Raw genomic sequence first — 26,621 nt, 5'->3', positions numbered from 1 at the left:
AAGTAATAGTAGTATTTATTGTTTTTTTACTCTTGTTTAGCCGGTTAGCGACAAGAGGTTTAGCTTTAGCTAACACTTTTAGTGCACCCATAGCTGGACAATCGAAAGACAACCTGGTTTATAAATATGTTCACCCGATTTTCCTCTAGAATTACATTTCTGATATAAAGTGCTCAATTTTGTGCCCGTGTCACCAAAGGCAGTCGGAACATCTGATAGCTGTTAACCTAGCACGTTAGCTTAGCTAGCTAACAATCGACGTTCAGCCTTTGCCACTGTCGCCTCCCAGAAGGGCTTTAAATCCACGTGAAGTACCCGCCAATATCTGCACAGAGTTTCCGCTTTTAAATAGGCATTTTAGGGAAATATTAACCTGGTTGGCACGTTGTGAGTGTGAAATTATTAAAATGTACAGATGTATGTGTAGCGCGTGCAGGTCGCGAGACAAGCACATGTTAGCAGTACCGACTAACGTTACAGCCGATGCAAGTTTGTCAAAGGATAGTTTTTTCCTCTCTCAACTCTTCAGGAAGTTTATTTCAAATACAGCGTACACAAAATATTAATAATAACTTTTCATCCATCTCTGCAACCTCAGGGGATTGAACAAATGAAAACAACTACATCGTATGAACACATGGCTGTACAAAACTTTTTTTTGTTGCATTTATATCCTTTTATAATCATTTATAAACCTAGGAGATTTGGGCTGCTAATTAAGTTCATGTTCTTGCGTTTGAAAGTTTCAGCATCATCTGTAATATTATGTAACTTGTTTTACAGGGTTTGTAATGCCATCTATTGCTCCATGTGTTTATGTAATATCTGTTGTCAAATAAAGTTTTGTTTTGGAGGAGGGAGGGAGGTTTCTCTAGAGAACAGACAGAGGTCAGTTTGCAAGTTTAAAAACTGTCTCCAAGCAATGTGCCTCTACTTACAGTAGTTGTTATCACCTGTTGTAAAGTTAAAGCAGCAGGATGGTGATGCACAGACCCTTTAGGTTTGGTTTTTAAGTTTATGAATTTTGTAGGTCACTCTGGGATTCAATGGAAAGGGTTTGATAAAATTGGAAGGAAGGGAGAGAGGGAAAAAAACAGGAAACACAGAGGATAGTGTGCAAGCTCTTTCGTCCTCTCACACCCTTTCCACAACACCCATTTCCATGTGAGAAACGCCGGAATCTCCCTCCTGCACTATAGGGGTGGGTGAAGCGCTATCTGTCAATGCTAATATTTTGAGTTCTCTCACACTATGGCCTTTACACTAAGAAAGCAGACAAGGTTTTTCTTTTGCGTCTCCCGTATGGATCTTTGTGACTTGCTGAATGCCCGTAATGTTTTGACAAGACACAAAGAGAGCATACAAGGCGGCATGACCGGATTGGGAGATGAGAGAAAGGAACCGGGTCATCTGATGAGTGGCTCTTTGAACAGAATATTTTTTTCGGGCCAACCACTTCTTAATGGCACTCAGCTAAAATAAGAGCAGGTCTGCTGTGTGGTTTTGATTTAAAGATAGTCTTGGTTTAAAAGGGTTGCAGCAATCAGCAGCCTTTCACTGCAGACTCCCTTTGTATTCTCTGGACTCCTCCAGGTGTTCACTACCAGCGAGTTTTCTTGAAGTTCACTTGCATTCTGCTTCTCCTGTGATGGAAGATGATTGATTCTGTTGCTCAGTTGAAAGGTCTGCTATATGTTCATGAATTTGAGAGTAAAAGGGCTTATCCAAGTCTTCCAAAACTAGGAAATCTTCTTGTATGTCTGCTGATAAATCAGCTCTTAATTCACTTAAAGGGGTCATGACATGAGAAACCAAATTTGCCTTGATCTTTTAGTATATAAGAGGTCTTTGTACCATTAAAACGTCCTGCAAGTTTCATAGCTTAAGACGTCCTCCCCATTATAAACAAATCATTTATTTAATCAAGCTCTAAATACAGCTCGTTCTGGATCCATGGTAAGAAGTGACGTCACAGTACGAAGTGACGTACCAGCGTTTGCATATGACCGCCTCCAGCACAAGACAACTACGCTTTAAGCGCAAGACAACTACGCTCATTTCGTATCGTTGTCGCGCCCGCGCGCTGCGCGCCTCACAAGTGTTCAGTCGACGGACAGCGAGTGGGTCTGTTTACAGGGAAATTGCGATGCCACGCAGATGTGCTGTTCCTGGCTGTGGACAAACAACATCTTTGAATACGCTGCGAAAGATCCAGTCGTCAGGGGAAAATGGATGCACTTTATTTTTTGCGGACGTCTCAGTCACGGCAGTGTTAGTTTAAGCGTTTGTTCTATACATTTGAAGGATGACTGTTTTGAGAACAAATTCCAAAATGATGCTGCCTTTGCCAGAAAACTGTTGCTCAAAGATAAGTCCTTGCCGACTATTCTGGGCTCAACAACAACGACGCAAACTGTAAGTAATGTGTTTAAAACTTTAAACTACTTTTTAAATACGTAAAAAAAACTATAGTAATACTATATTTGCAGTGCACCTAAGGGAACATAATAATAAAATAAAAAAACCCATGTCATGACCCCTTTAACTGTGGATTTTGGCTTAAGGCAAGTGCATACTACAAGACTGAAGCATATAACTCTGTAGCTAGCTTTGCTCATTTTTGCTGATTTGGAACATCTCTTCTTCATTCGTTTATTACACATTTGTACATATACATTTTGCTGGTTACTCATCTACAAATAAAAGTTCAGTAGCCTATGTCAGCCCACCAAGAATAAGTATAGAGGTAACTGTAATGTTATCTAGCCTATGTATTATTTTCCACACCAAAAGATGATGATGATGATGTTTAGGGATGCATGCACCGATATGAACATTTTGCCAGATACGGATAACCAATAATTCTTTATATTTAAAAGCCGATAACTGATATATTGACTGATAAATCTAAATAAAAAATTATATTTAATTTGAGAGACTGACCGTTATCCAAGTCTCACCATTAAAAGTCATGTCCCAAGCTCAAAATTATAATGTTCTCGTTATTATTTGTAGCCCATATGACAGACTTGTTGCACTGAACTGTATCTTCCTTTTTTAAAAAGTGATTCCAATCATATTTCAAGCTATTCAAAATCATCATGGTGAAAACCTTCATGGTGTCTGAAGTGTCTCAGCTGAAGGAAAAAAATCAATTATTTATCGGCTTTAATATATCGACCAATTTTCTTATCTGGCCGATATATCGTGGTAGATCCCAAAACAGAACATTATTATTTAAGTGGGGATATGTTGTATTTCACTTTAAATTCTCAAGCTTTTTAATTCTCTATCTCTGTCAATGTTTTTATCTTTTATCAGCTGGATTTTTGTTTTTAACGTAATTCCAACAATATTGTTACGTCATGTTGCTTTTGTTAGTTGTTCTGTTGGCTTCTCTTTTCTCACAGGATTAGAGCAATGATTGCAACTTTTTTTTATAGCTCTTGGTGTGAACATTTTACAATTTTGCATATTTATCACAACCACCAAACATTGATAACTCGTTCAATTAGTTAACATTAATGCATGAGTAATAGCCTACGTTTATTACAGTCTTTATTACAGTCTTTATTACTTTCTTAATGGAAGTTAATAAAAATACAACTGTTCATTGTAAGTTTTAACCTACTCTGTCTGGTCTATTAAATATTAATAAAAATAATAATAATTGGCAACACTTGATTATTTTTCATTTATTCATGTTAACAAATGGAAATTTATTGGAAAGTGTTACACAAATCACCTTTTTTTAGATATCCCAAGATACTCTCCGAGGACTCCGTAAAGAGGTGTTGTGGGGGGAAAAAAGTCCAAGTGGATGTTGTTGAACAGTGTGGCTGTTTTTTGGCTGAGCTTCATGATGCACCATGGTTGCAAATTTGGTTGTTTATTCACCCTCACGTGGTTTCAAACTTTTAACACTTTTTATTTTATTTTTTTCTTCTGTGTATCACAACAGATGATATATTGATAAATTGGTAACCTTCCATTGTATTGACAAAAAATGGTTCAACATTTCTTAAAATATCGTCTTTTGTGTTCCACAGAATAAATAAGTGGAAATCTTCCATTCATCTCCAAAATTTTGGAAAAAATAGTTGCTGCTCAACTCCATACTCATCTTTCTTGCAATAATCTATATGAACAATTCCAGTCTGGTTTCCGTCCTTATCATAGCACGGAAACAGCATTACTTGAAATCACTAACAACCTTCTTCGAGCGTCTGACTCTGGCTTACTATCCATTCTTCTTCTGCTTGATTTGAGTGCGGCCTTCGATACTATTTCACACACCATCCTTTTGGACAGACTCTCCTCTATTGGAATTACTAGCACACCTCTTAACTGGTTTCATTCATATCTTTCAGGCCGCACTCAGTTTATTCAGTTAAAATCATTCACATCTCATTCTGTCCCTGTCACAACAGGTGTGCCCCAGGGCTCTGTTCTGGGGCCCTTACTGTTTATTATTTATCTTCTTCCCCTTGGTTACATCTTCCGTAAACATCAGATAAATTTTCATTGCTACGCAGATGACACCCAGCTCTATCTTTCAACTAAACCTAATTCCACACTTCCACCATCTTCCCTTACTAACTGCCTTCTTGACATAAAATCCTGGTTCACATCAAATTTCCTTAAATTAAATAGCAATAAAACGGAATTGCTTCTTTTAGGTACAAAATCAACATTAAACAAACTCCATAATTTTTCCATTTTCATTGATAACTCCTTCATTTCCCCCTCCCCTCAGGTTAAGAGTTTGGGTGTCATCTTTGATAGCACCCTGTCTTTTACATCTCATGTTAACAATGTTACCCGGTCTGCTTACTACCATCTTCGTAATATCAACCGTTTGCGTCCTTGCCTCACGCCTCACTCCACTGCCATTCTTGTTCACAGCTTAGTCACCTCCCGTTTAGATTATTGTAATTCCCTTTTGTTTGGCCTCCCACATAAAACTCTTCATAAACTTCAACTGGTCCAAAACTCAGCTGCTCGTATCATTACTCGCACCCCTTCTATTCATCACATCACTCCTATCTTACAACAGCTGCATTGGCTCCCTATTATTTACCGTATCAACTACAAAATACTTCTCCTTACTTTTAAAGTCATTCATAATCTGGCCCCTTCATATCTTTTTGATCTCCTCCATATACCCACACACACGCGTACTCTTAGATCCTCTTCTTTTATTCATTTCACCGTTCCCCGTGTCCGCCTTGTTACTATGGGGAGTAGAGCTTTCAGTTTCTCTGCTCCTCAGCTCTGGAATTCGCTTCCACCGGACCTCCGTAATATTGATTCTCTCTCACTTTTCAAATCCAAACTCAAAACTCATCTGTTTAGAATAGCTTATTCCCTTTGACCACAACTGCACTATATTTTAATTGTATTGTATCTCATTGTTTTTTAAATTTTGTTATTGTTGTTGATGATGATGTAAGGTGACCTTGAGTGTCAAGAAAGGCGCCTATAAATAAAATGTATTATTATTATTATTATTATAAGTGATATAGGTTTGGAAGGACATGAGGGTGAGCAAATGTTGACAGAATTTAATTTTTTGGGTTAACTATCCCTTTAATCGTTGTGCACTCAATACCTTGTTTTTTAATGGTTCTCTTTTCAATTGTTGTGCTGGGGAATAAAAAAGGCAATGTCACGTGACTGTCATGTCTTCTGTTTAATGGAGGTGTGAGTTGCCAGGGAGTGTTACTGCTTTTTCATGCGCTCTCACAACAATTAGACACAAGCAGAGGATGGAGATTGTCTCAGGAGTGAACTTCTCAGGAAGTTTGGTGAAATCAGTTCTCACCCTGTAGTCAATAATTGTATCCAAAAACTCATCTTTGATCACCAAAATGGCACATTTAAATGTTTTTCCTCTGAATGTTTTTATTTGTGCCTTAAAATAGCTTGAAGGTAACACTACACCTTTGCTTCATTTAGTATGCGGAACCATGAATATGCAAATGAGCCCCACCTTCCCTCATACAGGCTTGTCTACAAGTCGATGTATCAGAATGGTAACACGTTTTATGCATCACTCTCTACAATGTCGGCCACAGCGGTAATTTATATGATTAGCCTCTGGCTTGACTACATTATCGAACCGCTAGTAATGTGTTGCTAATGTTACTCAAACCATGTTCCCATTTGCCATCTCAGAGTCAGACGGCTGCCTTCTAAAAATCAGTATCCTTTAAAACACTTAAAACAACTTAGAACGTCAGTGGAGAAAGGCATATAATTCATCATAACATCGTAATATTCATCATGCACAATTCACCCAATATATTGCTAAATATACACGATTCACTGCAGTTTTAAGAAGAAAATACTGTTGAATTTGCTCATGGTTTGTCCTACAGTGACTTTCTTTGTAGAGAATTTTTTTTTAACATTTGTTAACTAAATCTTTTAAAATGAACTAATAATGAACAATACTTTAATCTTAATGTACAACATTTACTAATTCTTTATGTTTTTTAAATGAAATGTTGTATTTGTTAACATTAGTAAATGAAAGTCTGTCTTGCGCAAGACTAATGTTCAACTGTATTTTTATTAACTAACATTAACAAGGGTTAATAAACGCTTAACTAATGAGACCTTATAAAGTGTTACCAAAATTATTTTTAAGCCTCATACTGATATATGCACCCTCATAACGACACTCAGACACGACCTTGCTTGCAAAATCCTATAGGATTTCTATTTGTATTTGTGATGTGAAGTCTCTGAGTGGCATCTTAACTTTTGGCTTCATACTGTCTTCATATTGAAGAGTTTTTTGAGGCATGCAAAACACACTGTGGTCTCTCTTCATTACCAACCGTTGTACTGGTGAATCTGTCGGGAATTTGTAGTGCCGCGCAACACATCCATTGTAGACAGCATTGCTGATTATAATGGGTTCTATTTGCTTTTGTCACCCCGCTTGTGTCTGGTGTAGACACATTGTTTTGTTATATTGACATTCGAAGTAGATTTATTGTTTGCTTTCCCTGGCACGTGCAGGCCTTTCACAAATTTGTCCATGCAGCATTCATTTATATTTTTACACTACCTGCAATACTCTGATCCTTCAATTGTGTCATCTAGCGGTCTGTTATTCCACGACTACAACTAATAACAGCTCAAGCATGTATTGAGACATCTTGAGGAAATACTTTAATTTTTTTGTAATTTGGCACGTAGCTGCATAACGAGGGATAATTTCGGAGTGGGGTCTTGTATCACTCTAAAGAGGTTTTTTTGCATAACAATTTGCTGACTATACACTGTACATCCCTTGGTTTTAGGTAGGCAAAACTACATATTTTAATTGGCTATTTAGTGGGTTGTCTGAACAGCTTGTCAAGGAAGGCTTGTTTAATTATATTCTGTGACGTCAATTAGCTCCCAATTGGACATGTGCTTTGTGCCCTAAAAGCATCCCTTTAGTAGGGTAACTAACAGACTAGTTTCAGCAGAGAAATGGGCTAAATATCTATAACCTGCAGCCTCAGTATTGGCTCCAGTCTAGATTGGCGCAAAACTTCTTATGTGCATCCTGGATGCAGAACAATGGGCCTCATTCACCAATATCTTCCTAAGAATTTTCTTAACTTTGTACTTAAGAAACTTCCTAAGAAAAATCTACGTTGGATTCATGACATGTTCTTAAACAACAGAATTGTTCGCACCTGTGTTCTTAGGATTGATGAATCCCACGTAAATTGCAGTGTTAGTGTTTCTTTGCATACTATGACTTTTTTTTTTTTTTTTTTTACAAATTATCAAATACATTGCAGTAAAATACTATCAGTGTAAACGACTGTAGAATTAAATAAAATGCAGTGACCATATTTGGAGCAAACTGTCAACACTCAAATGTGTGTAAGAGTGCTCCTGAGTGTGCATAGATTTTGCTCTTAGCTAAGAACAAATCCAAGACAAGAAAACATTAGTGAATGTCAGAATCTTCGTAGTAAGTGGGGTTTAAGAACACATTTCTTAGTAAGAACGGTTGGTGAATGGTTTATTAGCAACCATATCAGTAACCGTATGAAAACATAGCTGCTTAAACTATTTTTGCTTGTTTTGTTGTTTAGCTAGCTACTAATTGGATGCTTGGCTTAGGGTAATACCGTTAGCACACCCACAGCTGGACAGTCAAACTTGTTTTCTTCTTCATTTGGCCATTATAGTGATGTGCTGACTAGTCAGTTATATAATTGACTAGTCGGTTGTTGGATGAGTTGACCACCCTGGTCTGTGTCTAGTTTAAAGTAAGTGTCTGTATAGTTTTTGAGAGCTCGGCTCACAAACACTTGCCTTTTCAAACACTGGTCTTTCTGTTATCTAAAGCATTGTGAAATATTGAAATGTTCACAGAAATAAATATTGATGCTAGTATAATAAAACTGATCTGATCATGACTGATAATTTGACTTCCTGACTCTTCTGTTCCTATTACTGTAGCCTAAACAAAGTTTGGTAGAAAATCAAAACAAAACACTGCAAACTAAGGCTTAATTTCTCCACAAATGTCTCTTCAATTCCTTCGGTGACATTTGGAGAGATTATTTTTGCTCTGTTTATCTTTTTTTATGTCTTGGGTGAATGCCCTTGCTGTATGGGTGGTGAATTCTTGTGTTGTTCTGTGAATCACACTTGTGAACACACTGCCTCCCTGTCCCACTTCTGATGAATTATGGAGTGTTTATTTGCTTTGCTGTAATGAGCTCTTTACTTTCTCAATATTTTCCTTCACTGTTTCCATTGGATCTTTGCAGACTGAGAAATGTATGCCACCTCAGTCATTGTTTTGCGTATAGAGACTATAGTTGCAGTACTCTGTTTCCAAGAAAATTAGGCTTAATTTGTTGAGGAAACAGAACTTGTTTTGTGCTATTAACAATGATGATTAATATGCATGATCTCCCTTATTCCACCTGTTGCTGTGCCAACAGTCTTTTGAGCATTGACACTATCTGTGTATTGAGCGTTAACTGCTGTGTGATGTTGTTTTAATCACACTGTCTGGTGATGAAAGGGTGCAGGGTGTTTCTTTGCTTTCACTGTTCAGTTAATTTTTCTTTCCTGTATGTGCAGGTGTGTCACAGCAGGCCAATCATGTGACTAGAGTCACTTGACTGATTCCATCCTCCATTCAAACCCCACGGATGACTTGCGCTGTTAGTCCAGCCATAACAAAATGTCTAATATTTGATGGCTGTGTAGAAATTAGGAAATCGGATTTGTCTTGTTCTGTAGTGATCTCCTCTAAAAACTTCATCCAGGAAGAGCTTGTCTTGTCACAGGTAATCCGTGAATATAGATGGTATCCTCACACACCTGGTCTTATTCCACTCCACCGCTCTTTTCATTAGATCCCTTCTCAAGCATTAGTTTCAAATTAAATTGGGTCAATGACATGATTTTTCTATTTTGGGGATGAGATTTAGATTTTTCATTGGCGGTTTAAAAGATCTTTACAAGCAAAATTGCTGATTCTGATAGCGATTGCCGATATTTATTTACTTTTTTTTTTTTTTACATTACAGTAATTAATTATTAGCTTTTGGCTTGACTACGTTATCAAACAGCTTATAATGTGTTGCTAATGTTACACAAACCATGTTCCCATTTGCCATCTCAGTCTGCCTTATAAAAATCAGCATCCTTAGAAACACTTTGAACATCATAGAAAGTCAGTGGAAAAAAGCAAACAGTTGTAATCGAAATTATTCAACCCCAATTGCAAATGTTTATTGCCGAAATTTACAGACTTTCAGCTGTTTGCAATGAACACATCAAACAAAAGTCATTGAAATAGCTCAACACAACAAATGTTTCAAGTGGTTTCCCCAAATTCAACTGAAACTGCAATTTTTAATGACTTACTCAACCCCCTGAATAGAATCCCTCACAACACAAATCTGCAAAACAGGTGTTGTCTGCTACGCAGCAGTTATTGATATGCTAAAGCCCTCCTGCATTTTGATGTGATTGGTTACTAAGTAGTTACTGACGTAAGAAACACCGGCTAATTCAAACAGTTTTTTTTTTTTTTTCACTGCAGTTTTAAGGAGAAAATACTCAGCATAATGGTGTCGACCTATGAATTTGCACATGGTTTGTCTTAAAGTGTAGGCTATTAAAAGCACCACATAGACATATAAACAACATTAAAAACTTGTTTTTTTTTTAAATTAGGTTGTATAGTTAGGATATAGCAAAAACAAAATGGCCCGTCTTTTGATTAGGGGAAATTAAGCTACATAAGACACGCCTGCACAAAACAAAAACAGCAGACAGACTGAATGAAAATGTAAATTCACTCTCAGACTGTAGGTGGCGCTTATGGAACAACAGCGAAATAGCTGTGCTTATAAACAGGCATTATACGGCGGTAAGAAGTAAAGGTTATGCAATCAAAGTTTTTCAGACAGTCTGTTCCCTTTAGAGATACGTTCATATAAACCCCCTTCCCCAATTTATATATATATATATATATATATATATATATATATATATATATATATATATATATATATACACACTTGTGACTTGTGAGTGACTGCTACAGTAATTTCTCTGTTGGCATGTCTTTGTTCTCCTCTTTGTGTCCGTCTTCAGCATGTTCTGTCTCTGACCTCTGTTAATGTCCTGTTTACAGTGTTTATATTTCCACACAAATTACATTTTGGGAAATGACTGTAATGGAGTTTTTGCGCAGTAGAGTCCGGAATAGAGATCGGCCAAAATAAAATGAGAAACCGATCGTGTGTTGGGAGCAAAAACTTCAAATGAATAGCAACTATGACTTTTTTTTGGACAAATAATCCATCTCTCTGAGTCCATATAATGCAAGTGTATGGGATGCTTCAAAGACCAGTGAACACGATGGTAATCCATAAGATTATCTTTTAATTTACTCACCAGTCACCATCAAGTTGTTCCGTATGAATTTCTTTCTTCTGCTGAACAACCACAGAAGATATTTTGGAGAAGGTCGGTGGCCAAACAGTTGATGGCTCCTATTTATTTCCATAGTAGTAGGGGAAAAAAATACTTTGGAAGTCAATGGGTCCCATCAACTGTTTGGCCACTGTCATTCTTAAAATTAATATCTTTATCTTCTTTTTGTGTTCAGCAAAAGAAAGAAATTCATACAGGCTGACGGTGAGTAAATGAGGACAGAATTAAAATTGTGTTTATCAAAGAACTCGCTGCTCCTAGTGGTGAAGACTATGCAGTGTTGTTTTACATTTGATTAGCCTACTTCCTTCTGACAAAGACTGTTTATATTTTTTATTATTATTTAAGACAGGAAAGCTAGGCTATATGTCAAGCTCCAAGCTGTTTCTAATTAACTTTGAGAGGGAATGGAATATGTTGCTCGCTAATAAATGAGTTGTCAATTTATGATACTTTCTTATCTCTTAATTGTGATACTTAATTTATATATTGATGTTAAAAATGGCTAAATAACTAGTTATGTAGTACCGGTATTTATTTTGGTGATCGGTATCGGGCGATACTGTTTTCAGTGTTCGGTGATCGGCCCTGAAAATCCCCCCAGTTGATGAATTAATGTCTTCTGAAACGGATTGATCGATGTGTAGTAAAAATGCTAATATTTTAACCAAATATTATAAACCAACGCTTCTGGCCAACTGTCATATGCAGGTTCATAAGTTCACGTTTGACATAAACGACATCACGTTGTGAAGTTTGTGCGGGGAGTGACTGCCACTTCTCACGTGAGCTTCAGAACGCACTGGCGTCACATGCTTGCGTTTGTTGATGTCAAACTTGTACTCGTGAATTTCCATTTTTACAAGGAAATCAACCTGCATAAGGCTTATAGTTATTGTTGCATTTTAGGCTGGGTTAGGAGAAAGCATTTTAACATCTCAAATGATACACTTCAGCTTTAAAGTTTATAATTTTTTTACCTCCCTCAATTCCACCAATCTTTATGGCCCAATTTCAGCTTCCCTCTGGTCCTCAGAGATTGTATGTGCAGAGGTTCTGGACACTGTAAGCTAGGGCAATGTCAATAATTCAGAGCTTTGCCATCCAGCCCTTGGCTCTGATTTGCATGAAGGGGTTTTAAGAGATCATAGGAAGCTGGGAGAACATTACATGTACCACAACATCCAGCAAATGGTGTAGTGATATCCTTCATCAGCTTTACTTGCTGAAGCATCATTTCTAACCAGCCTGCTGCAGATTTAATTTTGCTTTCCATGTGGTCTGGAAAACTAATATTTCTCATTGGGAATTGCTACACCTAAATAAGGGATGTCATATCCTGCTCCTGGAGGGCCACTTTTCTGCAGAATACAGCTCGGCCCTGCTCAAACACCATTCTGAAGCAGGGAACTATTTGGGGGGCAGCCATTTGTAGTGGTGTCCTAATCCATAGTGGACATTGAGTGCACTCATTTAATCTCACAGTGCACCGCAATAACAAGTGTACGACTGATCTACACTCAACAGATAGAAAATACCTATAATGCACTGTGAGAATGAATTCCCACCTGAAACTGCAAACATTTGATAACGGATTTCAAAGTGCAAGTTTTTGAAAACAATGCCATTATCGTCTCCGTGAAAACTTCAAAAACATGAATTTGTAAAAACTGTGACGTCATGCGCATGCATATTTTCTGTTCAGTCTATAGGTGCGATGCAGTCAAGTGCACATGTGAATCTCAAGTTCATTATTAGAACATGACACATTCAAGCCTAAACCGCAACGTGGCCTAAACAAGATTACATTTCATGGTGACAAACAAAAATACCTACATCTGAATTGATGATGATGAAAAATATGCATTTCTATAACTTATTTAATTGTAAATAATCGACTAATATAAATCACGACTAAATATGTTACATAAAGCAAACCTTAAAAAAAGGCTCAGTGGTTCATGTAGGTTGTTTACAAACCGGAAGGTTGGTGGTTCAATCCCCGGTTCCACTTGACCAAGTGTCGAGGTGTCCATGAGCAAGACACCTAACCCCAGCTGCTCCCGACGAGCTGTATGTCGCTATATAAATGCAGTCCTTTTAGCATTTTTATATAGATATTATAGATTTATTCTATAAGCTCATCTTCACTCAACTCCTCATTATGACGTTTCATTCTTCTGACTCTCACATTTTCTAGTCTGAGATCCCTACTTAGTGTTTCCACAATGTTTCCAAACAATTTGCCTCTTCCTATAAGCTGCGTTCAGTTATTTTCAGCTATATTTGGCAACTTGGAGTTTGCATTTCCAACTTGTCTGGAAGGCAGAATCAATGGAATGCTTTGAGATCGGAAGTGCTGAAACTCGAGTTTTCCCACTACTGACAGCTGGAACAAAAAATTAGACTTGCTTTTTCATTAATGAGAGATATCACCCAAAAAAGAGCATTGTCATTTACTCACCCTCATGTCATTCCAGGCAATACATGGATAGGTTTCTTATGTGGAACACAAAATAATATATTTTCCATACAATGCAAGTCAGTGGCGTCCAGTGTTTTTTCATCCTTAGGCTAATCATCAACACTTCTACAATCTTCAAAATATTTTTTTGTGTGTGTTCTGCTGAAGAAAAGGTCCTACAGGCTTGGAATGTCAGAGTCAGTGAAACATTTCTAAACTAAACATTTCATAAAATATCTCTTTAAAGCCACTTTCACAAAGAGATTCCGGAAAATACACTGATAATGTGTCCCGGGATTTGTCTCGGATCGTTTGATTTTGGTTCATTACAATGCCAGTGATTTTCTGGAATCAGTGCGTGCGTTCACACAGATCCCGTAAATGCACGTGACATCAGGATGTGACATTTTAATGTCTCTGCAGCGTCTTAAGTATGCCTATGATCTGCTATTTTTTCTCTCTCGAGAATCCACACTAGTGCTTGGGCATTGGTCCTGACTTTTGTTCAGACAGGGTGCGTTCCAGGACTGATCGCAGCAATGTTACTAGATCATCTCGGGATCGATCCCGGGATTAATTCCGGGACGTGTTTGCATTCACACAGAAGGCACTCTAGCAATTCAAAGGCAATTTTCTAGGATCAACTCTCTGTGTGAAAGGGGCTTTAGTGAGCTGTAGAATATGAAAACGCATGTATCAGTTTTTATTGTACAAGATAGATAGTATATTGATTTAATAATTGTTGTTTAGTGGAAGTTACATTTCTCAGATGCTGCATTACTGAATTAAAGTAGCTTGACTGTCGATTCTGGATAATGTCTGTTTGTGTATATTTTGATCTGTGAATACTTTGGATTGTGTCCTGGAAAGTGTTCGAGCATTACAGAAAAGCTTTTTCTCTGTCTCTCCGTGCATGCTGCTGTATCAACTCACTCTCTCAAAATATAAAAGGATTACCTCCACCAGGGTATTTTGCTTTAGCTCTCAATATGGCTCGTGAGAGGTTGTGAAAGGGTAGCCTTCTGCATTGTCTTGAGCTCTTTGTGTCCTCTGTGTCTTTGTGGTTTCACCCTGGGACCCAACAGCTGCCCTGCCCCCCACCAACTCCCCCGAACATCAGCATGAAAAAAAAAAAAAAATTCTAGTTCCTTCACTTGGCCCTGTATTCCATGAGACCAAGTGATTTCACAATACTTCACATGAACTATGATCAACAAATGTGAGATTTATCAGTTTCACATCAGATTTGGATGACAAAAGAATTATCAGGATTTCACGTGGGAACCCCTCGTCCACTTCAGGAAAAAGTCTGCCTTCCTCTTAAGTGCCCTTTCATATGACTTGCGTCAGGACCTTAATGCACGGCTGCTTTGACCTCCATACGAAAAGTGCTGCAAGTATTATCATAGAAGTGCATATATTATAAAAAATACTAAATCTCAAAAAAAGCTGAAAGTGTATATGGTGTATATGTATATAGTGAAAATGTTTCAAACAGTAAAAACAGTGGTACTAGTGGTCGACCCATGTGTTTTTCTTCTAGTGGCATATACCAGTTAAAATGTAGGGTGGCCAATATGCATAATACTGTTCAATGATAGTAAATGGGATTTGCTGAAATGGGGAAACCTTATTTTACCTCCATTTACACAGTAAATTATTATTCTTTCTTTAAAACATCCATTTTTTTAATCAATTGACACAGCTCTCAGTAGAATTAGGAATTGCCAAGTGGTTCAGGTGATGCAGATCATAACTATTTGATATGTTTTAGAAAGGAAAACAGCTTCACAACTTCAGTTTGAGCTGCTTTTTTTAATGAAAGTGATGTAAAGGAAAACACCAAAAGCAGAAGCCTGAAAGGAGGAGAGTATTAAAGCAATAAGGTAGACATTTTCTTTAGAATAATAATATTTATTGTTGTTTTGTACTAAAAACCATGTGCGAGAGCTACAAACTTGGGTGCGAAATTGGATGTCATTGCTCCTAAAAATAAAGGTTATTTTTTTTACATCTGTGGTTCCATGAATAACCTTTAACATTGGGTTCACTGAAAGGCTCTTTGGGGAATCTAAAAGGATTCTTCTTTGGTGTTGCTGCCAAAAAACCCTCTTGGAACCTCTTGTAATCTTTTGTAGCCAGACCTTTAGACTGAAGGCAGAAGGTAGGGACTCCATTGCAGCTTTCATTGGCCAAGAACCGGCCAAGAGGCCATTTGACCGGCATGTAAAGCAACCAATCACAGTTTGTTTTGTTTAACGTCGTGTTTTGGATCTTGGAAATATAAAGTCGATGTTCCTAAGATAACAGTCTGGGGTTCATCTAATTAATGATGCATTCAATAACTTTGCATACTTTTGAAAATCCAGTGTTTTGTTGATCCTGATAAGTGCTCATTGCCACAGTTGTAAACATGACAGCTTTCTGCTTCCACTAGGGGGTTTGCTGTCACGTTGGCTTGGTTTCCAGACGGACAGTTAAAGATCGCGACACGCATCTACCGGAAATCCTGTAGACTTCAATCAATAAGATGACGACTTCAAAACTCCGGAAGTGTTTCCCATTTTGTGTGCCTTATGCATCAGACGTTCAGCGAACGTAAGCGTGACGTCTTAGGCTGAGACTAGGTAATCATTGGTTGAGCTTTGAGGGGTCTGCAATTCAAATTTAAAAACAGTAGCTCGTTTCGTTCAATAGGTTTCCACACATTGTGGAACATTGATGCAAGTCATATGACATGGCCTATAGAGTGAACTGTCTTAGTTCTCTTATTCCAACACTTCTGTCGTTTGGTTCTCCGAGGAAGGTCTTACACCCCCATCTCCTGCCCAACACAATCTTTACACTGACTGCTGTGATGCAGGACGCTTCTTTCAGAAGAAGGGGCCCCCCAGTGAAGAGCAGTTTCCATGGTAACACCTGGCTGTATGAATGGATCTTTGGGGAATTGTGGTCAGTGGCATCCCAGCATCCTCCACTGGCACTGCAGGACGATTCCGATTCAATCAAGCCAACCATCTGCAGCACACTTTCTTTGTGAACTCTATTGGGTCTCTAACTGTACTTCAAACCCTGGATGTTTTCTGTCATTCCGAGAAGTTTCCAAGAATGTTTCTCTCCTTGAAGCCAAAGCCTGTTGTGCTTTTTTTAAGTAATAAACTCGCATGTGCCAATTCTTGCATAATTTAGAATTCTTGAAGGAGCCTCTTGCCTTTAGCACAGTTCTCAGAGCTGATGTGAAACAACCTTTCACTGCTTTGGAGGAACTTCATCTTTTGGATTCCAACCTTCCTTGAATTAACAGCCCTAGAGGTGCTTCTCTGCCCATCCGTCTCTCTGAACGTCTGTTTTATCGTTGGCCCACATTCACATCTTCTTTCTACCCCGTTGACACTGAATTATTTACTGTATGCATCAGAATTCTCAGGTGCTGGAGATCAGACTGCATGTGTCTCTCTACAGAACGGACAGGCCCATCAAACCTTTTGTAACATGTAGCCACAGGCCCCCCTTTCTTTGCACCAGGGCACTGAATAAACTGTCATCAGGAACAGAAATTGAAGTGCTTGTCTAAGGATTAGGGCTTGTTGTATAGTTTGAGTTTTGTAAATCTGGTATCCTTGTACATGGTTAAAGACATCATGTCTTGTCATATAGGGTATTTGGCTTTTTAAGTAATTCACGCTGTAACATTTTACAACACCAAACTCCTGTTTATACGGACCATTTATTAAATGTTTTAATGCTTTTTTTATGTGAAATGTTAAAAAAAAAATCTAAATGTGTATCATTAACTAGCCTACACATTACTTATACATACTTGCCAATCAGTCAGTATACAGTCAGAAGTTGATTCAACAATCACTCTGATTTATTGAAGAACTGATTCAAACTGGACTAATTCTGTGATGGAGTCGTCAGACTGATTTAAACTGGTAAAGCCTTAAGAGCTCTCATGTCTTTTTGAACGATTCATTCAAATAACCATAATAAGTCATTTGCTCATGAATTGATCTACACTGGTCATGCTATAATGATGTTATTGTGCACTGCTTGCATGAACCGCTCTATATGAACTGAAGACGTGTTTTCTTGTCATCTTTTTATGTTACGGACTTCTTGTCGTTTTCAGTTCCGACTGCAAACTCAAATTCGCAACTGGGTACAAATCTGATTTCTTTTGGCATGGTGCTGTAGAAAATATTAACACTGCTTTACAACAATGAACGTTTTAACATGACCAGCCACAACACCTGTACAATGATTAGCAACTTGACCCACTCTGACCAGCATGAACTACTTTGGGTTATGTAAATCAGCCAATCATAACATGGGTCATTTTACATATCACACAGGTTCCAAAAGGTGGGTTTTTGTAGTGATGCTACAGTTCACTGTAACATTCTTTGGAGAACCTAAAATTGCTCTTTCTTTTTATTATTATTAGTGCGAAGAACATTTTAATAATCTCAATAACTTTCCACTATAAAGAACCTTTTGAGCAATGGAAAGCTTCCATGGATGTTAAAGATGGAACTGTCAATGCCAATAAAGAACCTTTACTTTTAAGAGTGCACTGTAATGATTTTTAAAAAATCATTAATTGTTCAATGTGCATTACTAGTAGGGCTGTAAACGATTAATCGAATCCAAAATAAAAGGTTGTTTACATAATATATGTGTGTGTATTGTGTATAATTATTTTGTATATATATATAAATGCACACATGCATGTATATATTTGTGAAATATTTGCATTTATATACTGCATATATATTTTTATATTATATATAAATAGAACTATTTTATATATAAATAAAACATTTTTCTTAAATACATGCGTGTGTGTATTTATATATACAAAATAATTATACACAACACACACACATATTATGTAAACACAAACTTTTATTTTGGATTCGATTAATCGCGATTAATCGTTTACAGCCATAGTGTCCCAGGTAAAATATGAAGCTGTATTAACTGACAACTTGGATATTCTATAGTTCTATATTTCTCAAGTTCAATCAAGGGAATTTATTCTAACACTAAATTACGTTGTGATAACTAAATGCATCAGTCTTTAAAAAAAAAAAAGAATTACAGTGTAGAAGTCTTAAAGGTGAACTTCAGTGGAAGAATTGAATGCCACATGTAGAATAAGCCCCCTTTAAAGCTCCTTCCATGTGTTGGGTCCATATGTCTGAGGAGATGTGGCTGTATGCAGAGTAATGGGCATCTGGTGGCTCACTCAGACTGACTTAAGGACTATTAGTGAAGATAATCCTATAGAGACAGGAAGTTGAGCCACAAAGCCCTACAGAAAGACACAGTCACATTCTCCCTCTCACTTTCTGTCTTCATGTTTTGTGGTTTATTAGCATGGCAAAAAAAGTTGTCTTTTGAAGTTTTTGATAAATGTTTAATATTTAAAATGGGAATACAGCAAATTTGTCCTGGTTTCTTAGCCATCTGCTCTCCATGTAGCACAGGCATCCCTTTCGTTTTGACAGTGGAAAGTCCAGTTAACATTTATCGTTATTATTTATTGTTAATACAATAATCCTGTTTCTTTACACTAGTCACATGATTCTGATTTATCAATCAGCAGTCAAATTCTTAGAATTGCTGCTCCTCTAAATGTCTATACATCTGCTCATCCGGTCAACTAATCCCAGGTTGACTTGCAGATAAAAATATACATTATAAATATATACATTTTATTTTGTATCGTTGCAGCATTTGTCCTGTTAAATGTGAAATTAAATTTCATAGGGCTGCACGATATTGAAGAAGAAGAAAAAAAACTGACTTTGTAATATTGTTATTTATATAAAAATACAGGCAGTTTCACCTGATGACTTGGTAATATTTGGAAATAATTATTCCAGAATAAATGGGGTGAATAATTAGGAGTGCATCTGCATATAAAGTAATTTTAAAATGCTGAAAACTGGCTTTTTATTCTTGTTGAGCCCGAACCAGGATAAACTATAGCCATCTTTACCTTAAATTGTATCTGTCTGCCACCCTTTGAATGCAGACAATAGCAATCATCCTTCCCATTCATCCTCTTGAATGCAGTTGCAACAGATGCTTGATTGTTAAAATACAGCACTGTAGACTGTGATCCCTCCCCAGAAGCTATAGGCAAAACCAGTCTCGAATGTTTGTGTGGCATAATTTTTTTTTCTCTCTTTCAAACCATGAATCAAACTGGTGTTTGCCTAGCTGGAGAGTTGGCCTTGGGATATATGCTAACTGGCATCTTTGTGTTCCTGTGTGTGTGTGTGTGTGTGTGTGTGTGTGTCTGCCTACATTTACTTAACCAGTCTGTTTCCTCTCGCCTGTAGTCTGTGGCTCAGCACATCAAAGGCTGTCTCTCTGCAGAGCCTGAGATAACAGCGTAGCATAAACCCTGCTGCTCTGCTAAGCTTTTCCAGAGTCTTTCCACTGCCCTCGGGCGCACCCACTACCTCTTTTGTCTCCCTGAAGCCTTGAGAAAGATGTGCGTGTGTGCGATTTGGTGTTTTGCTGGCTGCGCACCATAGGTAGAGTTTGTGTGGTGCAGGCGTTTGCCAGTGTTTCCTCCGTCTTATCCAACGAGAGGCATGTGCGTGTAGGCACGTGTCTGTTTGTTTGCTGACCTGCCAATCCTCTGTTGTCCTCGCCGTCTGGATAGCTGTTGTTCATTCTGCTGTAAGCCAGACTGCTTTGCTGTGTTTTGCTCATGTTATTACAGAAGCTGTTTCTCAGCCTAGTGAGTTGCTGGCTTGTTTTTTTTTGTTTGCGCGCCATCGTAAGAACATTTTGTTTGACACTACAAATAATGCACCTATGATGCCTAAAATGCTGTTTAGGTGGAATATCAAAGGTTCTGAATTTATTTATTTATTTTTTGGGCTCAGTTGGTGTGATAGAAGGTGGGTAAAAACTGAAACTTGTCAAATTATCTCAGTTTTATCTATGGAAACATCAGCTCCTTGCTTATAAAATTACCCATTGTTTAATATTAATCCATAGAGATTCTGGAACCTCTCTGATTGGTGGATGTCACATCGGGTCCCGGCGGGTTGTAATACACACAATTCTACCTTTTATATTTAGCGTTACAACGTAACCCACCTGCAGAATGACCAATCGTCGCCTTTGACTGTGCATATGATTTTGAGTTTAAATGTAGCCAAAGAGCTGCTTTTTTAAAATGGAATTTTATGTATTTTAGTATACATTTTGTGTATTAATAAATACATATTTAAATTAATAACTTGTTCAATAGCATATGGATCTCACATATGTCCACAATTGTTAATATTGTAAATCTAACAGTTTTTTTTTATATATATTTTTTTATATTATGCACCATTTATAACACTATACTTTGTGATGTATTACCTTTGCTTTAAATGGCAGAAACTTAGTTAATGCTGCTACTTGAGTTTCTTATATAACAGCTGAGGGAGTGATGGCTAATTTAAAAATTCTCTCTTCTGACCAATGTTATCAATCTCTCAGTAGGCTACTTCTTTTTTAAGGTCATAGAAATGCTATCTGGATTTTTATCTTTTGCCATTTTATCTTTTGCTGTTGGACCAATGGCCAGGAAATGTGAAAAGGGTCCATTGATATCTAGAATTGAGAAATTATAGTATTGCTTCACACTACTGAGATTTTGGTATCATAACCTTGTCTAGGTAGAGAGCTCATTAGTTTTTGAGACAGTAATTGCCTCTAGCACAACTGTTTTCCAGTACTTAGCAGAGAGGGCATTTCACTGCTAGTGTTCTTTTAAAAGTGAATGTAAGGGGCTTTTTGGTATGTTAATGGATGAACTTCCCCCACACTCCTCTTTGTTCCTGGAGCCATTATGTTTTGCTGATCTTTTTCTCTCGAGCTCTGGCTACTGTCTTATCCTTCAGGCATGGCGGTCACTGTTAGGGAAGTCTGTACGTGGCCTGCTAGAAGACTCATGTCCGCTTTGCTCTTAACTGCTGCACCTTCACATCATCTCTCACTGCTACAGTATAAAGGTCACCGTGTGTTCACCACTGGATGCCATTTTTCAAAACTGGGGATTCTCTCTTTCTTGAACTTAAGATGTTGGAAACATATGCTAGTATGCTGACAGGAGCAATTGCTAAAAATTAAGTTTCACAGTCCTTCAGTGTCAAGTTTTTGAGGGAAATTAATATTCAGTAGGCAATGTTAGCTTGGATTTTACCCATTGCAAAAAATTTAAATGGAATAATGTTAGGCTAGTGTTATTGTTTAATATTTTCCACACCAACTTTCATAAGCTTCAGCAGTGAAAAAATATGCAATGAAAGATTAAACTACTGTATTGTGCTCAATGTACACAATTGGACCATGGACCTTTTATTAGGCCTAATGCAATAAGATTTGATTCTTTGTTTCTTTAGATAATGTACAGTTAGTAGGCTATACTATATATTAAAAGTCTTCAATATGCTTTCCCTTCATAACTTAGCTTGACTGAAGTTTTGTCCCTCAGAACACTTTCAAATAAGAAAGCCACAAACTTTATATGGACCCCAATAATTCAATTGTAATCGGACTACTAGCACAGTCGGAATAGCAGTCACATGTAATAACGTCAGTCGGAATGAATTGACCAAATCCGGTTCATTTCGTTTGAATGGTAAGGGATGGTTGAAACCTTTTCTAATCTGATCGAGAGGATAAGTAAACACTTGATCGGATTGAAAACCGAAACTGGAAAGTTCTGTACATGCGTCATCACACCATTTCTACATCTCTGCACATGTACGTGAGCAATGAGCTGTTGTTGAATAATGGCTGCGTCCCAATTTGCCTACTTATACTACGACCTAAAAGTATGTACTCTTTTTGTGAAGAAAAAGTATATACTTTTGAGTGTGTAGCAAAAAAGTAGGCAAGCTTTGAGACATACTACTTCGTCATCTTTAACGGACAGATTTGTCCCGTGCATCCTGTCACTGTAAACTGCCCTGTCAATCATCTTGTCACAGTTAAAATCCTCCATTCAATCTGATTTAATTTCCTACCGTTTCGGAGAAAAATGTACTAGTAGCATGTTCATCTGCCAGGCACGGGTCTTTCATGCGGAGACTCTCCTCATGTGTTTGGAATTTGAATATAATGATGCATTTAAAAGTTAATGGCTAAACGTGTCTTTACAAAAGTTCACAATGCTGCTGCAGTTACAATATAATGTGGACAACATTGAATAAATAAATTTTCGTCAGGTTAGATACTGATATTAATCACTCAAACCCCTTTATCTAAACCTCTCTACATAACGCCGGACTCGCGCGTCCTCCATGTCTGTAGTTTTTTTTAACACTTTTCACTCGTGTTTGTAGTTCTAACCGAATCCTCGCGCGTTGCGATGGGCAGTATTAGCCGTTAGTGTTCATCGATCTGTACTTCGGATTCTGACCGGAAATAGTAGACCATCCGGGAATCTTTGGAACACTTATTTCAACATACTACGATTTGGGACGTACTAATTCTACTTTTCGAATACTATTTAGGACGGATAGTATGCGAATTGGGACGCAGCCTAAGTGTCTTAAATGACTCATGTCATTCTAAACTTTTCCTTCCACTCATTGTCTGTGAATTTGAGCAGGACAGCATCCCACCAGTCCTCGTTTCGGACTCTCATCCACAGATACCTTGTTTTGGGCGCAGGAATGGGCGGTTTTAAGGCGGAAAAGAAACGATATAGGAGAATATATGCACAAACGGCGAGAAACTCTGTAAATTCGCACGCCAATCACTTCCGATTTGTAGCTTGTGGCATATAAATGCACACATCAACCCGATAACTTTATTTAGCTTTCATGTAAACACTCAAAATGAATTCCGATTGAAACAAAAGGTGTCCATGTAGACGTAGCTACGGATTTCTCATTTGATGCCACATTTTTCACAAAGCAGAATGAAAACACGGCAAGATCCCACACCCATGGTCCTCTGGCACGTTCTTATTTCTGACTAGATAAGACACATCTGACACCTGTATGCACACCACAGTTACCATGGCAACCAGGCCCCCAACCCTTGATGTGCTCTTGATTTCCTGTGGGACTTCACGGCTTTGTAATCAACATGGGAATCTGTGGTACCTTTGCTTCCTCTGAGAAAATGGTCTGATTACACTGGAGAAACACTGGAGAGGTAGTGAATTGCCATTTTATTTTGAGCAAATCCACTGGTTCAAGACGTTCTCAGTAGATTTTTGTTCAGTTGATATCTCAATTATAAAATGCATGATTTTTTTTCAGACTTGAGTCCATTTCCAATTCAATTGAACACTCAAAGTAGACCTTCAAGGTTGAATTTGTTGCTTGATGTTATTTGATTTGCTGTGGAGTTATTCAACACTAACATCATGTAACATTTACTTTTTTTATTTCTGATCTATTGAGACTCTGGGCTGGAGGATGTGAGTTCTGTAGGTTCAGGTTGTTATGAGACATGCTTGAGTGCATCTCTGCATCTTCTCAAAGTTTGGGTTGCTTATGTTCATTTGGGAACACAACAGAAGCTGACCGTTTTCACATGTATTGAGAGCTTGTCAACAAAAAAAAGGGCGTAGGGGGTAGAAAGGACTTTTTTTCTTTCTCTGTATGCTGTTTCTTAGATCAGTGTATCTCAACTTGCAGGCTGTGAACCTGTTACTAATGTAAGTGTTCTTGACATTTTAGAGATGTATCAAAATCAGGTCACTTAAAAACTAGGCAAAATAGACAAATGAACAGATTGAACAAAACCATGAAAAAAAACCTATGTGAGGTAAAAGAAAATGCATCCCAGACTAATAAATATGGTAATAAATGCCATGATAAGAATAAACACGCATTATACACAACCATTTCATTTTTTTATATTTTTTTTACTATATAAACAATTGGATTGTCAGTATAAAATCTGGGTCCTGATCAAAACCAGTTGAGAGTATACAGTGATTTACTGCCATAAATCACTTCAGGCATTTTTAATGCAGAGCCTACCCCAATAATCTTAACCTCACTATCATTAATTATGCATTTTCATATACTCATTGCTAAACAATGTCAAATGTTTTGAGTGGCCCTATCAGACTTTCTGGAACAAACTAAATTTCTTCAGTGTCAGATTCAGATTCTTGTCCTTTTATTGTCGGAGGCTAATATCTGAGTAGTAGAGGCCATCAGCCTGACTTGGGGCCAAGATCAGTGATGAATGGATTTGATTGGGCTTGACCACAGGATGTGGAGAAACTCTGTGAGAGTCTAAAAACTGTCTGTTTACATTAAAGCAAGAATTTAATGTAGCGTTGGGTTTATGTCTACATGGTCATTGTATGGTTCCTATCCTCTGGAACTGCTGATCTCTGGAGCATTTGTTGAGTATACAACCAGAATCTGCAGCACCAAAATCCCTTTCAGGCAAGTCATTTCACTCAGCAGCCATCTTTGAAACGCCTTTCAGGCAGCTATTTCAGTCATGACAGGGCAGCTCCTTTCTCTCTGAATGGGGATACATAAAATTCTCTAAAGCAGTTCACCAAGCTTATGATTAAATTTCATATTGGAAATCACCAATGAAATCTGACAACAACTGTCTCATAAATTTTGTTTATTAAAAGCTCAAATCATGACAAAAAAAAGCGTTTTCCTTCAGGCTGGACCAGCCAATGCACATGTTCCGTCATAAGCTTGCATCTCAGAACAATGACTGTTTCTGATACAACTGGAGCTTCTAACGGCAACTGCAGTGATGCAATGACTTTATCAATTGGCGATTAGCTCTTGTACTTAGGCGGGACTTATTCCGCCATATTGTATATTCTGCCCCCCATTCGTAGTAATACGAGTGCACTGTCTTTGTATATCTAAATTCTTTGGCAGCACTCGGTACAGCAGATGAGAGTTTAGCTGAATGAATGCAAGTATTAGTTGTACATCAGACATCAGGTTAGTGTCTAGACCGCAGACAGTAGGGTTTGCAGTGTCTATTCCCACAGTTCTCCTTTCCCAATAAGGACCACATTGGACAATGAGCACCAGTGTGTGTCCAGTGATCTGGGGAGGGTTCTCAAAAAGCTTTTCGTCTGACCGTTCTACCTTTCCTCAGAGCACTGAAAGAAAGCCCTGTTCGACTGTAGAGTGAGAGAGAGACGGACCGATTCAGAGGAGACTGTCTAACTTTGAAAGGTGCTTCGTCAGGATATGAGTGTCTTAAGATTAAGACCGACACGAGCGACAGTAAAAGCATCTCTGTTCCGAAACCTAGTGAAATGCCTAGTGAAGTTTGTAGGCATTCTGTCCTTTATTGGACAGATATACTCTAACGCCATTGTAAAATGTGTATGTGTTTAAAGGCCAAAGCACTGTATACTCTGGTTTTTGGCTAGAATCACTCCCGGTATGTCGAATAGCAAAACAGCAGTGCCGCAGTGCCTGCAAAAAGACCGGGACAGACATCGTTTGATTTTAGACTGTTTACAGTCAGGGAAACGACGCGTTACATCACTGTTCGTACCTCCAGTCTGTGGAAACACATGGCCAGTTCGTGACAGGCTTCAGTTCGCCTGGTTGAGAACAGGCTCTGGCTTTAAAATGCGAACTATCGTGGAAAAGGGCTATCGTTGGGTTGAACTCAAGAACTGTATCAGTCCAATTTGTGAATCGTTCAGACCATCTTTGTGAACTCAACCAACAGATTTGATTTAAAACAACTATTCGTTCACAAACTGTACATCTCTATTTCTCATGATTTTGCAAAGATCAAGGAAGGATATCTAGATGTGCAGTGAATAATGAACTAAGTTTGGGGTCTGTTTTCTCGCACAAAGCTTGCATATGATTACAAAAGTTCTGGAATATAGAACACGAGTGAATTGTGGGGCACTTTTATGATTATCATTTGTTTTGTCTTCAAGTGCTGTACAAAATCTACAATGACATGAGTGTGAATAATGACACAATTTTCATAACAGGATGAACATCAATGTTCATAAAACTGCTGATGTAGAAGTAATTTCTTTACATCAGCTGCTTTGAGCAGACAGTGCAATTTCCCAGCAATCAGCCCTGGAATTTGCTCAAGCCTTCCTCCATGTTACCTTTCTTATTTATCTGAGCAAATGTCTGAGCACTTTCTTGCATCGCTTTCCCTTCCCTCATCT

The 26,621-nt window shown here is 37.9% G+C and overlaps 1 protein-coding gene across 3 annotated transcripts in view; it reads left to right on the top strand.

Moving 5' to 3' along the window:
• fbxw7 (F-box and WD repeat domain containing 7) overlaps window positions 1–26,621 on the top strand; it is a 162,236-nt gene that overhangs the window by 1,140 nt on the left and 134,475 nt on the right. The window lies entirely within an intron of this gene.

Source organism: Phoxinus phoxinus (genome assembly GCF_949152265.1).
Source record: "Phoxinus phoxinus genome assembly, chromosome: 6".
Lineage (NCBI taxonomy): Eukaryota > Metazoa > Chordata > Actinopteri > Cypriniformes > Leuciscidae > Phoxinus > Phoxinus phoxinus.
This window is presented reverse-complemented; position numbering and strand designations above follow the sequence as displayed.